At 43.3% G+C, this 13,154-nt stretch overlaps 1 protein-coding gene across 5 annotated transcripts in view; it reads right to left on the bottom strand.

Moving 5' to 3' along the window:
- The window catches only part of ZNF592 (zinc finger protein 592), a 65,179-nt gene that overhangs the window by 32,612 nt on the left and 19,413 nt on the right, over nt 1-13,154 (bottom strand). The window lies entirely within an intron of this gene.

Here is a 13,154-nt window from a genome sequence, read left to right as displayed (position 1 = left end):
TTACATACTACTGCATATTTCCACCCTCCACAATCAATCCTTGTTTCCAGATAATAGTATATAAATTCCAAAAGAACCAAACTTCTATCAGGAAGATATCTAAACATTATCTATCTACCTATATATTTTAGAGCAATGGTCCCCTATGCAGTGCCCGCGGGCGCCATGGTGCCCGCCGGGGCATTTATGTGTGCCCGCCGAGTGACCAGGGCCAGCCCAAGCCATTCTCCCGGGGCACATGCACGGTGCTGCCCCCACGCACACAGTGCATGTGCGGCCCCACCCCAGGTGCATGCGCAGCCCCGCCTCCAGGCGCGCAGCAGCCCCAAAAGGTTGGGGACCACTGTTTTAGAGTGTTTGTCTGTCTGCAAGTCTGTCTGTTCAAGAACTCCTAAACAATAAGCGCTAGAGCCACCATATTTGGTAGGCAGCTTCCTCTAGAACCCAACATAAAGCAAGGTTGGGGTTGGTGGAACCAAAACAATTTGTAGCCCCAGGAAAAGAACAGTTTTCCATAACATGCAAAGCGAGGGGCTGATGTTTGGAGGGATGCAATATGAGAGTGGCCACTGGGGGCAGCAAGCCCACAGGGGAGAGCTATCCTGCAGTGTGCACTAGGGACAGCCCGTATCACCAAGACCAGGGATGCGCAATTTTTGTTGGGGGAGGCCATTCCAAGATTTTGGAAAGTGGTCAAGAGCTGTAATCTTCCATGACACTAATGGACAAGGTGCGGGGTCTGGGATGGAAGCTGGGTGCAGAAGAGTGGTTGGGGTAAGGGATAAGAACATAAGAACGGCCGTACTGGGTCAGACCAAAGGTCCATCTAGCCCAGTATCCTGTCTGCCAACAGTGGCCAGCACCAGGTGCCCCAGAGAGGGTGGACCGAAGACAATGATCAAGCAATTTGTCTCCTGCCATCCCTCTCCAGTCTCTGACAGACAGAGGCCAAGGACACCATTTTATCCCCTGGTTAATAGCCTTTTATGGACCTAACCTCCATGAAATTATCTAGCTTCTCTTTAAATGCTATTATAGTCCTAGCCTTCACAGCCTCCTCTGGCAAGGAGTTCCACAGGTTGACTACACGCTGTGTGAAGAAGAACTTTCTTTTATTAGTTTTAAACCTGCTCCCCATTAATTTCATTTGGTGTCCTCTAGTTCTTCTATTTAGGGAACTAATAAATAACTTTTCTTTATCGGCCCTCTCCACACCATTCATGATTTTATATACCTCTATCATATCCCCCCTCAGTCTCCTCTTTTCTAAACTGAAAAGTTCCAGTCACTTTAAGCTCTCCTCATATGGGACCCGTTCCAAACCCCTCATCATTTTAGTTGCCCTTTTCTGAACCCTTTCCAAGGCCAAAATATCTTTTTGAGGTGAGGAGACCACATCTGTACATAGTATTCAAGATGTGGACGTACCATAGTTTTATACAGGGGCAGTAAGATATTCTGGGTCTTATTTTCTATCCCTTTCCTAATAATTCCTAGCATCCTATTTGCCTTTTTGACCGCCGCTGCACACTGTGTGGAAGTTTTCAGAGAACTGTCCACAATAACTCCAAGATCTTTCCTGATTTGTCGTAGCCAAATTAGCCCCCATCATATTGTACGTATAGTTGGGGTTATTTTTCCCCGATGTGCATTACTTTACACTTATCCACATTAAATTTCATTTGCCATTTTGTTGCCCAATCACTCAGTTTGGTGAGATCTTCTTGGAGTCCCTCACAGTCTGCTTCTGTCTTGACTATCCTAAACAGTTTGGTATCATCTGCAAACTTTACTACCTCACTGCTTACCCCTTTCTCCAGATCATTTATGAATAAGTTGAAAAGGATTGGTCCCAGGACTGACCCTTGGGGGACACCACTAGTTACCCCTCTCCAATCTGAAAATTTACCATTTATTCCTACCCTTTGTTTCCTGTCTTTTAACTAGTTCTCAATCCAAGAAAGGACCTTCCCTCTTATCCCATGGCCATGTAATTTACACAAGAGCCTTTGGTGAGGGACCTTGTCAAAGGCTTTCTGAAAATCCAAGTATACTATATCTACTGGATCCTCCTTGTCCGCATGTTTGTTAACCCCTTCAAAGAACTCTAATACATTAGTAAGACAGGATTTCCCTTTACAGAAACCATGTTGACTTTTGTCCAACAAATTATGTTCTTCTACATGCTTCACAATTTTATTCTTTACTATTGTTTTGACTAATTTGCCTGGTACTGAAATTAGACTGAAATTAGACCTGTAATTGCCAGGATCGCCTCTACTGCCCTTTTTAAATATTGGTGTCACGTTGGCTACCTTCCAGTCATTAGGTACGGAAGCCGATTTAAAGGATAGGTTACAAACCACAGATAATAGCTCAGCAATTTCCCATTTGAGTTCTTTTAGAACCCTTGGATGAATGCCATCCGGTCCCGGAGATTTGTTAACATTAAGTTTTTCTATTTGTTCCAAAACCTCCTCTAATGACACTTCAATCCGGGACAGTTCCTCAGATTCATCACCCACAAAGGACAGTGCAGATTCAGGAATCTCCCCAACGTCCTCAGCCGTGAAGACTGAAGCAAATAAATCATTTAGTTTCTCCACAATGGCTTTATCGTTCTTGATTGCTCCTTTTATAGCTTGATCATCTAGGGACCCACAGGTTTTTTAGCAGGCTTCCTGCTTCTAATGTACTTAAAGATTTTGTTATTTCTTTTTGAGTTTTTGGCTAGCTGTTCCTCAAAATCTTCTGGGGATCAGGATTGGGGATCAGGAGGGAGCATGGGGTCTGGGAGGGAGTTTGGGTGAAAGAGGCAGTTATGACCCAGGGCAGGGGACTGGGGTGCAGGGTTTTGGAATGTGACCTAGGGCAGGAGGGGGTTGTGACCTGGGGCAGCGGTTTGGGGTGTCAGATCTGGGAGGGGGTATGGGTGCGGGGGGGGGGGAGGGGGGCGGCAGAGGATTGGGAAAGGGAGAGGCTGGGGTACCAGAGGCAGACTCTGGCTATGAGACTTAGCAGCCAGCAGCGCAACCAGCCTGCCTGCCTGCCGAGCTAAATGCTTGCAGAGCTTTAAACATTTATCAGCCAGCCTACCTGCCTGCACCTGCACCGGCTGCAGCTCCATGTGCTTGTGAGAATAATTGAACCAGAGGGGAGGGAGCATGGTGCTTCACATACTGCCTGTTATTCAAACAGGCAGCTCCCATTGGTCAGTTTCTGGCCAGAAACCAGCCAACAGGATTGTGCTGGGGACAGAGACAGCACCTGAAGCCTCATAGAACCATAAAGCTGGAAGAGACCTCAGAAGGTCATCAAGTCCAGCCCCCAGCTCTAGGCAGGACCAATCCCACCTAAATCAACCTGGCCAGGGCTTTGTCAAGCCAAGATTTAAAAACCTGTAGGGAAGGAGATTCCACCTCCTCCCTAAGGAACCCATCCCAGTGCTTCACCACTCTCCTAGTGAAATAGTTTTTCCTAATATCCAACCTGGACCTCTCCCACCACAACTTGAGCCCATTGCTCCTTGTTCTGCCATCTGTCACTACTGAGAATAGCCTTTCTCCATCCTCTTTGGAACCTCCCTTCAGGAAGCTGAAGGCTGCTATCAAATCCCCCCTCACTCTTCTCTTCTGCAGACTAAAACCCAAATCCCTCAGTCTCTCCTCACAGGTCATGTGCTCCAGCCCCCAATCACTTTGGTTGTCCTCCAATGGACCCTCTCCAATGTGTCCACATCCTTTCGATAGTGAGGGGCCCAGAACTGGACACAATACTCCAGATGTGGCCTCACCAGAGCTGAATAAAGGGGAATAATCACTTCTCTATATCTGCTGGCAATGCTCCTCCTAATGCACCCTAATGTGCCATTTGCCTTCTTGACTACAAGGGCACCTTGTTGACTCATATCCAGCTCCTCATCCACTGTAATCCCCAGGTCCTTTTCTGCAGAACTCCTACTTAGCCAGTCGGTCCCCAGCCTGTAACGAAACTTGGGATTCTTCTGCCTCCCTCCCATACCTGTCCCCTCACCCCGCTCCCCTCCGGGATCACAGTTTTGAAAGAGAAACAGCTCAGCAGCCGCTTTTCTAAGCAGTGTGCAGGGCAAGCAGGAAAGCCAGCCTGGGACTCCCTGCTGTGTCCACAGGCCAGATCTGGTGGCTTGGTCGGCTGAATGTGGCCCTCAGGCCATATTTGTCCAGGCCTGACCAAGAGTGGCCAGCAGAGCTGGGGCTCCACCATCTTGCCTGCTAGCACACCAAGTAACTCTCCCTCCCCCCCCCCCCCCACAGGCTCAAACCCATTCTCCCCCCAGCCCTTGGCTGCAGCACCAGGGTGGGGGGATGGGGAGGGTCAGAAGAGGGCTCCTGGAGGCTGGGGAGTGAGAAATAGGGCTCCTGGTGGTCAGGAGTGACTGGGGGTGAGAGAAAAGGGCCATACTGGATGAGACCTTCCCTCCTGAGCCTCTCTTCACCCTCCAACCCTTACTCCTGCACTCTCCCCCCTACATCCCAAAAGCACTGCCGAGTCATGCACCCCCCACACCACTAGCCCCTGGCCCTGAAGGACCCTGGCAATGCTGGGTAAGTCTGCTAGGATCGCATATATTATCTTTACCTGGGGATGCATTTTGGGTTATATCAATTTTTCGAGCTCCCATACATAAAACCTTTAATTCTCTATAGTATCTTCATGGTTTTGCTAGCTACATAATAGTCCATGCCTCTCAATGAACTGCCTTAATCTGGGGACACACTGGACTTTGATTTTCATCATTACTCACCCCTCAAAGTTTCTGCTAACATTTCTGCTCTCTCATTATCAGAACTTCTGTTTTGTCAATCCCAATAAGACCTGGCATGCAACTACTCTTATTCTGAATTCCACAAACTCTTCTAATTTGCTTGTATATGTCTGATGCATGGGTATCCTTATTTAACCTCCTGCAATACTACCTCCAACTCTTTCCTTGTTTTTTTCATAATACTTTGTGCTGAAGTCAAGGTGTTCCCCTGCCCCTGGTACCACATCTCTGCAGAGCAAGGGTCAAGGAGAAGGGGAGACACAGCAGAGTGGCTCCAGTCTGAAGCATGGATAGTAAGTGTCTCAGAGGAGTGCACCGCATATCAATACACTAAGATTTCATTGCTCTCTCACACTTCCCTCCATACCCCAGCTCTCCAGAATGGGGGAGACAACAGAACAGGACAGATTTCCCTGTCTTAGAAACAGAACATGGCTTTTCTCCGAAACTTACCCAGCAACAGCCAGCACACACACCCCCCCACCCATCTGTGCCACACATGCTCAATCTGTCACAAAGTCTGTCACACAGGGTCTCTTTCACACTCACACTATTTCTCTCTGTAGCCCTCAGCTCCATTTCTTCCTCCCAAGGCCCCACCGCTTTGGGTGGGACGGCCATGATCACATATCAAAATTCATAAAGTGCTCCCTCTGCAAAAATTATTGCCCACTCCTCCATGGGCAATAATTTTTGTCAAGGCCCAGGCACCAGAGAAAATGCAAAAATACTAAGTAAATACTAAGTTTTGGGATCTGTTTGAAATAATCTGGTGGTTGGAATTTAGCATGCAGTATGCCTACTAACTTCCCTAAGCTAGACTAGTGTTAGGGTTTTTTGTTTCTTTAAGATCTCTTAGCAATTGCCTGCATTTTTAAAAATCTTCTAATTCATGTTATTGGCTATCAAGTTCCTTTTTCTATTTGTTTATATAGTTGCTGCTGTTACCCAGACACCCTCTTAATCAAACATGTTTAAAGCAAAGTTAACATTTTTCTGTAACTGAAGAATTGTGGCTATTAGGAAATCTAATAAGGTATTCTTAAACAACTTCCTTTTTTGTTCACACTTCTATTTTTACTTTTTTGCTCCCACTCAGTTTATCATAACCTATTTTTATTTTTGAGACATAGGCCTTTTAAAGCATCAAGAATATATTTCACAGATTGGGAGTGTATTTGGCTTACAAAAAATAAACGTAACCAGGTCATGGTCAGTTGTACTTCGTCAACCACTAAATTCAGTGATTAATTTCCTTTATCCATCAGAAAAAGATCTACTATTGAATTACTCCATATTTGGTTTTAATAATTTGCCAATATAAAAAGTATATATAAGTTTCTAGAAAAGTCTGTTCTGGTACTAAAAGGAAAAGTCTACCTCCTTTAACTATTCTTTATGCTGCATCCTTTTATCCTGTACACTTCTACTTGACCCCTATGTAAACTAAACACTCAGCCTTTCAAAATTTGTTCATATGGGAGTCTGCTCACATCTGTGATGCTTATTTCTAAACCTCTTTTCCTGGGGATATTTTGATTTATATATACATAAAATAAATATGAAGACACTGTTGTCAGATGCTTTTAAAAACTGAGAAGCTAACTATTAGATGGAAATTTTCCACGCTGAGTGTCTGCCTCTGGCTGAATATTTTTGGAAATCTTACGTCAAAACTGTTCAGCCACTTCTGAGAATGATGCTAGGAAAAATAGTTCATGTTAAATTCTGCTGGCTTTTTCTTTGAAAAGCACTACTACCCCCATGCTTTGGAGGAATGGAGAACCACCTTGTGAAAAACTAAAGTGTCAATCAGCAACCAGGGCTTGCTTGCTAGTCACTCTTCTGGCAGATGTTATGATTAAAGCCATAAGAAAATCACAGGCTGCAATTCTGTTGCAGAACCAATAGCTTTTAAACACAGTCTGCAACTTTTCATAGTGGCCACAAATTTGAGAGGTGTTTTACGACCCTGCATATTGGCCCACACCAAACTGCAACTAACAAATTGTGACCATAATTTCTGAACCAAATAATCACTACTTTCTCACAGCCTTCACTATATTATTTTTATTAACAGGTGAAACAACAAACATTTGTTCAGAGGTTCAAAAGGAGAAACTGAGTAAAGACTAGGTTAAGATTCCTATGAGAGTGTTGTACCTCTGATTGGTGGATAGATGTTCACTAAACCCTTAAACCAATATGTCAAGCAAATAAAGACCCATTATCAATTAGCATGTGATAAGCAGATCTAGCTACTAACTAAAAGACTATAAAAGCAAGACCGTCAAGTTTCAGGTGAAGCATGCATTCAAGTATGCATTGGATTAGAGCCGAGTTGAGACTATGCACAGCTACAGGATGCCCAGATTTGAAATCTTTTCTCTAAGGTTACAGCATTTGCAAATGAATTGCTTCCTGAAATGTATCAAGACACGTACTTCCATATGAACAGGATCCCTCTAGATCTGTCAGAAGCCTATGAAGATCCAGGTCATAAATCTGACTGTTGTGAGACAATAGGTCTGTGGTCAAAGGCAGTAGGGATGCTAAATCCTATGTAATTAGTTAGCCAGTTAAACATTACGTGTTTTAAACTGGCTCTTCTTGCAGACCAGCTCCCGCCTGCCACCCCATGCTACTGCCTTTGAGACAGAGGCAACAGCACAGGGTATCAAGGGAACACCAGGGAGTTGGGGTCAGGAGCGCACAGCCTGCCGGCTCCACCCTGGGGACCATCCAAAAATCATGTAACCGCTAAGATTTGGTGCAGTTACATGCTAATTAAACTAAATCTAATACTCCTATTTTGCACACATCTCTTCTACCCACTATCACCTTTCACTCACCTCCCCTGCCTCACCCACAACTATTCACTCCACAGAGCTGGGGACGAGTGGGAATCAGTCAAGTGAGGAGTCACATAGGAGCAGGATGGTGAGCAGTTCTCTGTTCACAATGCCAGCATTTTCTTCACAACCCTTGAGGACCAGCCACTAGAAGGGATAAAAGACTCTCTCTCCAAACAGATTTAGGAAACAGTTGTGCAGACAGCAGGAGAACGGTGGTAACAAGGTTCCTTGGTTCTATTCCTAGATCTTAGAGGGGAGTATGGCCTAAGTTGCTAATGGCTTTATTGCTGCATTTAAAGTATACATTAATGCAGTGCTTTTTTTTGTTTTTAAAAAAGTGCCGGTACTGCGTACCGAGCAGTACCCTCACAAAAAAAGCACAGCATTAATGTTTTCAAAAGGCTGTCTGAAGGTGGGTATAAAGGAGTAGCTCCATTTTAAAGACGTACATGTAAGTTCATATTTGTCATTCATTCTGTGACGCAGTTAGGTAAGTTTCATTCAGTTAGGTCGTCTACATTACAGACCTTGGTTCTACTTCTTACTGTAGAAGTTTAAAAAAAAAAAACGCAACACAATCACTCAAGAGTCTCACATTCTCGATCACCTCATCTGTAAGGGTTTAGGAGAAACAATATTTGACTGCCTCCTGAGGTCAGGCTATGAAACATTCCTCTAAGAAGGGCATCGATTTATCATCATCAGTGGTACAGGTGAGACCAGAAATCAGCCTCCTAGCCTAGGCCAAAGATGTTTTGTGAATGCCCCCACTACCACTCCAGTTGTCCGTCTGTCAGATGCATACAATGCAGGAGGGTTAAAGTGGAACATAAGCATTATGCTGCCCCATCTGCACAAAAGTGAATTTCATTCTAGAATTCAATGAGTTTTTCCCCTCTTTCAAAGACCTTTTTAAAAAATACCAAGAGACTGAAATTGATTGCCAAAATGCCCTTTTCATTTGTCTGATATTCGCCCAGTTTGAAAAGTCATGGAAAAGATCTGGCAACAATTTAAGATATTCATTTAACAGTAATTTCTGATACACGCGACTAAAAACTGATAATTTGTACATGGTCAAGTTTGACATATTCCCTTACCAGTTCTGTATCAACAGCTTATTTTAAACAAACCCTCATTACTGCCTAATTGTCCATAATGCTTTATTTTTTGCTATGTACAGATTTTAAAAAGCAGTTGAGCCGTGCAGTATTTGTAGAATCACGGGGTTCCTCCCCTCCCTTACTTATTAGTTTCTCACAGAAACAAAAGCCTCACTGAGCTCGAGTTGAAGATCAAAAATAAATATCACCTGTAAAACCTTTTCAGATGTAGGCTTTGTGGTTGTCAGGGTGTTTGAAAGTCAGGAAGTTAATGGCAAAGGACAGTTCCCACTCTGAAAAGCAGCTGTGTAAAAGCACCACTGGGCTTCCTGTCAATTGTCAAAATTATTCAGTATCACAAGTAAGACGATTTTATTAACTGCCAGCTCTGTAAAGTGCTTTGGAACAGTTAGTCTAGGTTCTTTCCTATTCATCCATCACCATCAGATTCCTGCAGGCCACATCCTGTATGTGGGACATGGTCTTCATTGATACACAACTGGAGTCAGAATCATTTAATGATATGACAGGCAATTAAGTAACCACAAAATGCCCTTCTTTTAAACACAAAATCTCTTTAGTACCACAGGACCTTCAGAAGGTACTGTTAAAATTAACATCAACTCTGGCACCTGTCCACCATACACTGGTAGCCAGTAGCTGTATGCATGGAAAATTTGTACGAACTGTAGCAAAGTGACAGCAGAAAATAAAGAAATATGCTAACTATGAAGTGCAGAACCTGATGTATATAAAACATTGAAAAAAGGCCTTCCCAATTTTATATAGAGAACAAGATAGGACAGCCTCAGAGTGGCTCAGAGAGGGACTAAAAAGTTGGATGTTTCTGGAATGCATATATATTGTGAAAGCACTCATTGACAAGTGACATACACAAAAATTATATTAAAAAGAGCACCAAAGTTGCAAAACAAAACCCCACTACCTCGCACTACCTGTCACGGTTTGCTTTGATTCAAACCTGTGTCCACAGCAAAAAGTTGAAGACTTCTAGTCAGTTTTCTTAGCTCAAGGCACATCCATTTGGAAGCATTCTGCCTTTTGCTCATTTTAAAATAACAGGCCAAACTGGATTTGATATCTTTGACATACTTTGGACAACTTCTGACACAGGCGTTTGCATATATTTTGCCGTCAACCTCAAAACGCTTGATCTCCAATTCCAACTTTTAGTCATCCTATAAGATGGCATTATTCAGACTCTTCTCTTTTTCTCAGCTCATCCAGTCTGTCCCCAGTCTGTGCTTCCAGAACAGTTAAGTGCCTTTTTCTTTTGGTGGGCAGGGGAGGGGAAAGAGGTTGGTCAAGACAAATTGACTCATTTAGGCCTTCATGATTTATCTGACTGGTTTTTCCAAGATTGCCCATCACCGTAGCATTAGAGTATCTTCCACAAAGTACTAGTGAAGTTAGTAGGTAACAGGAAAAACTTAAACAGTCTAGTACCACTTTAAAGACTAACAAAACATGTATATGGTATCATGAGCTTTCGTGGGCACAACCCACTTCTTCAGATGACAAGAGTGTAGAAGTCCAGACACAGGAATAAATAAAGGGGAGCGAGGGGTGGGGAGAGGTAAAAATAGAAAAAAAAAATTGGAGGAAAAAGGGGGAGAGGAAAACAGAGGGGTGAAAAAAGCATAAGACAATGAGTAGATAAGCTTCAGGGGGTAGCTAAGTTAGTCTAACAGGAAAAATTAAAGAAACAACAAAAGTCTAGTAGCACCTTAAAGACTAAATAGTTAAGAGAGACTGATAAGAACCCTTAGCACCTTCATTGTTTGGTTGGTTGGTTAAGTCATTAACATGTGGAAGATAATGTGAGAGCCATTGGATATTCCGGGTTCATACTATTTGCATAAGAATTAAACTTGTGAATGAAGTTAAGTTCCCACTCTTCTCTGTGCATTTGGCTTGTGGAGTTGGTCTGAAACAAAATGGTGACTTGGAGGAGATCCATTAACGAGCGTCCAGGCAGATTAAAGTTTTCTCCAATAGGTTTTTGTGTATTGCCCTTTCGGACATCTGATTAGTGATTATCTCATAGACGCTAACTCCCCCTCCGCCCTTTCCCCCCCCCCCCCAGGTTCTAAAATCTGATTTGTCAATTTTATATGTATTCACTTTTTTATTGTATCCCTTTGGTATATATGGCCATGCCAATTTTCTTCCACAATATGATCTGAGGAAGAGGGTCTGGCCCACGAAAGCTCATCACCTATTAAACCATCTTGATAGTCTTTGAAGTTCTGCATTGTCCTGTCTTTTGATTAGTGTCCATTAATTCTTTCCGGCAATAATTAATCTCTACACTCCTGTCATCTGCAGTAGTGGGTTGTGCCCCACAAAAGCTCATGATACCATCTGTATGTCTTGTTAGACTTTAAGGTGCTACTAGACTGTGTGTTGTTTTTTAAGTTTTTTCCCCCAAAGAAGTTAAGTGGTACATATGGAAGAGTCTTGTGTTACTGCTTTTAGAAAAAAATAAGCTATATGAGATGCAAGTATGCTGCTGCACTATGGCTTTCTTGCAGCAATAGTCAAACTGAAGTGAGGTGTATTACATTTAGTTCTGAACATGGTGAGGGCAGACTTAATTTTTTTTGTTTCCACACCTTCATGTGGCTCCTGTATGGGTTCTCTCTCCTGCAGATAGGTGTTTTTCCTAAATTGGTAAGTTTCATTTTTCCCAATTATGTGAAGCTATCATGCAAAGTTCATCACTAAAGAAAAGGCAGCTCTCACTACCTGAGAGATCAGCAATACCACGCAGTATGGTAAAAATGAACTGAACTGTGACCAGCGGGGAACCAGAGTGGGAGGCAGCGAAGTAGGATGATGTGTTCTTGGTAATCTACATTACTGAACACATTACTGAAGACACAAATCTTTGCATTCTGGACCAACTCAGCCAGCACTGCTAAGTACAGAAAATTGCAATAATGAAATCATCTTGATTGTTGTAATCCTTTCTGGCTTGACATCCACATCACTCTCCTACAAGAGCTTCTAAGACCAGGTCTATATCAGAAGAGGTCTGGCAGCAAAGCTACACCCAGCAAGCCTTTTAAGTGTAGACAGACCTAATATCAGCTAAAGAGTGTTTGTACAGATAATGCGATTCAGCAACACTATAACGGCAAAGGCAAAAGGCACTTTCACCAAAATCACTGCATTTGCAATCAGATTTTTGCAAGTACACAAATGTCACTACTCTCATTTCCCATTAAAAATAAATACCACAACCAACACTACAATGACAGCGAAATTACTAGTGTACAACCATCTTTTATGCATCGCTTTGGCCACATCTGCCTTGTTCTGTTTGAATCCTTTCATCAACTCCTTACTATTTCATGTTCATGCAGAGGTGTGCCATCCTCCTTTAGGTGCACCAATAAAGCACATTCAACTGTCACACTGCATCTGCCAAGCCTGTTCTTGATTCTTTCCTTGAAGCTGTTGAGGTGGCTGCTACACGGCTTCATAAGCCAAGTGTAGGCTGAGTTCTACAGGACCATTACTGGCATTTCAATATTCCCAATGGTAATTTGCATGTCAGGAAAGAGTCCCTGCTTGCAGCTTTGGAACAGTCCTGTGTTCTTACAGATATGTGCATCATGCACCTTCCCTGACCAGCCCAAACTGATGTCAGTGAAGCGTTCCTGGTGATGCCTTAACACTTTCATAACCCTTTATATGTTGACATACTGCAGGGCAAGACGAGCTGGGGCCAAAATAGGAATGTGCATGTTATCTTTCACAACTCCACAGTGTGGGAAACCTACTGTCACAAATCCATCCATCTGGCACATTGCCAAGAGTCAGTCACACATAGCAGAAGATGACTAACAGCTCTGTACATGTGCATGACAACAACCACCACACTGGCTGTTCCAACTCCAAAAGTGATTTTCCACTAATGGGGAGTAATCCAGCATTGCAATCAGTGTGAAATCAACACACCCCCACCATCACGGCAGCTGTCAGTCTGGTGTCTTTGCACTGAAGAGTTGGGGTGAGCTGAGCACGCAGATCCAGGAACATGGCCTTTCACATCTGAAAGTTCTGCAGCCACTGGGTTGTCATCCCAAAACATGTGCAACAGAACCAGCATTATGAACTGACCAGACAACTGCATCCCTTATTTGGAACCAGAAATAATCATGCAGCAGCAGCCCAGGGTAAGAGGGAGCACAAAGACAGTACAGTACTATGTTAAACTACTAAAAAGAGGGAAGGCGGCATTTTCCTTCTACAGAAAGTTTCAAAGCTGCATTAAGTCAATGTTCAGTTGTAACATTTTGAAAGTACAACCATAATGTTTTATTCAGAGTTATGAACATTTCAGAGTAAGAAGAATCCCCATTC

The sequence above is a fragment of the Pelodiscus sinensis genome, chromosome 14 (genome assembly GCF_049634645.1).
Source record: "Pelodiscus sinensis isolate JC-2024 chromosome 14, ASM4963464v1, whole genome shotgun sequence".
NCBI lineage: Eukaryota > Metazoa > Chordata > Testudines > Trionychidae > Pelodiscus > Pelodiscus sinensis.
This window is presented reverse-complemented; position numbering and strand designations above follow the sequence as displayed.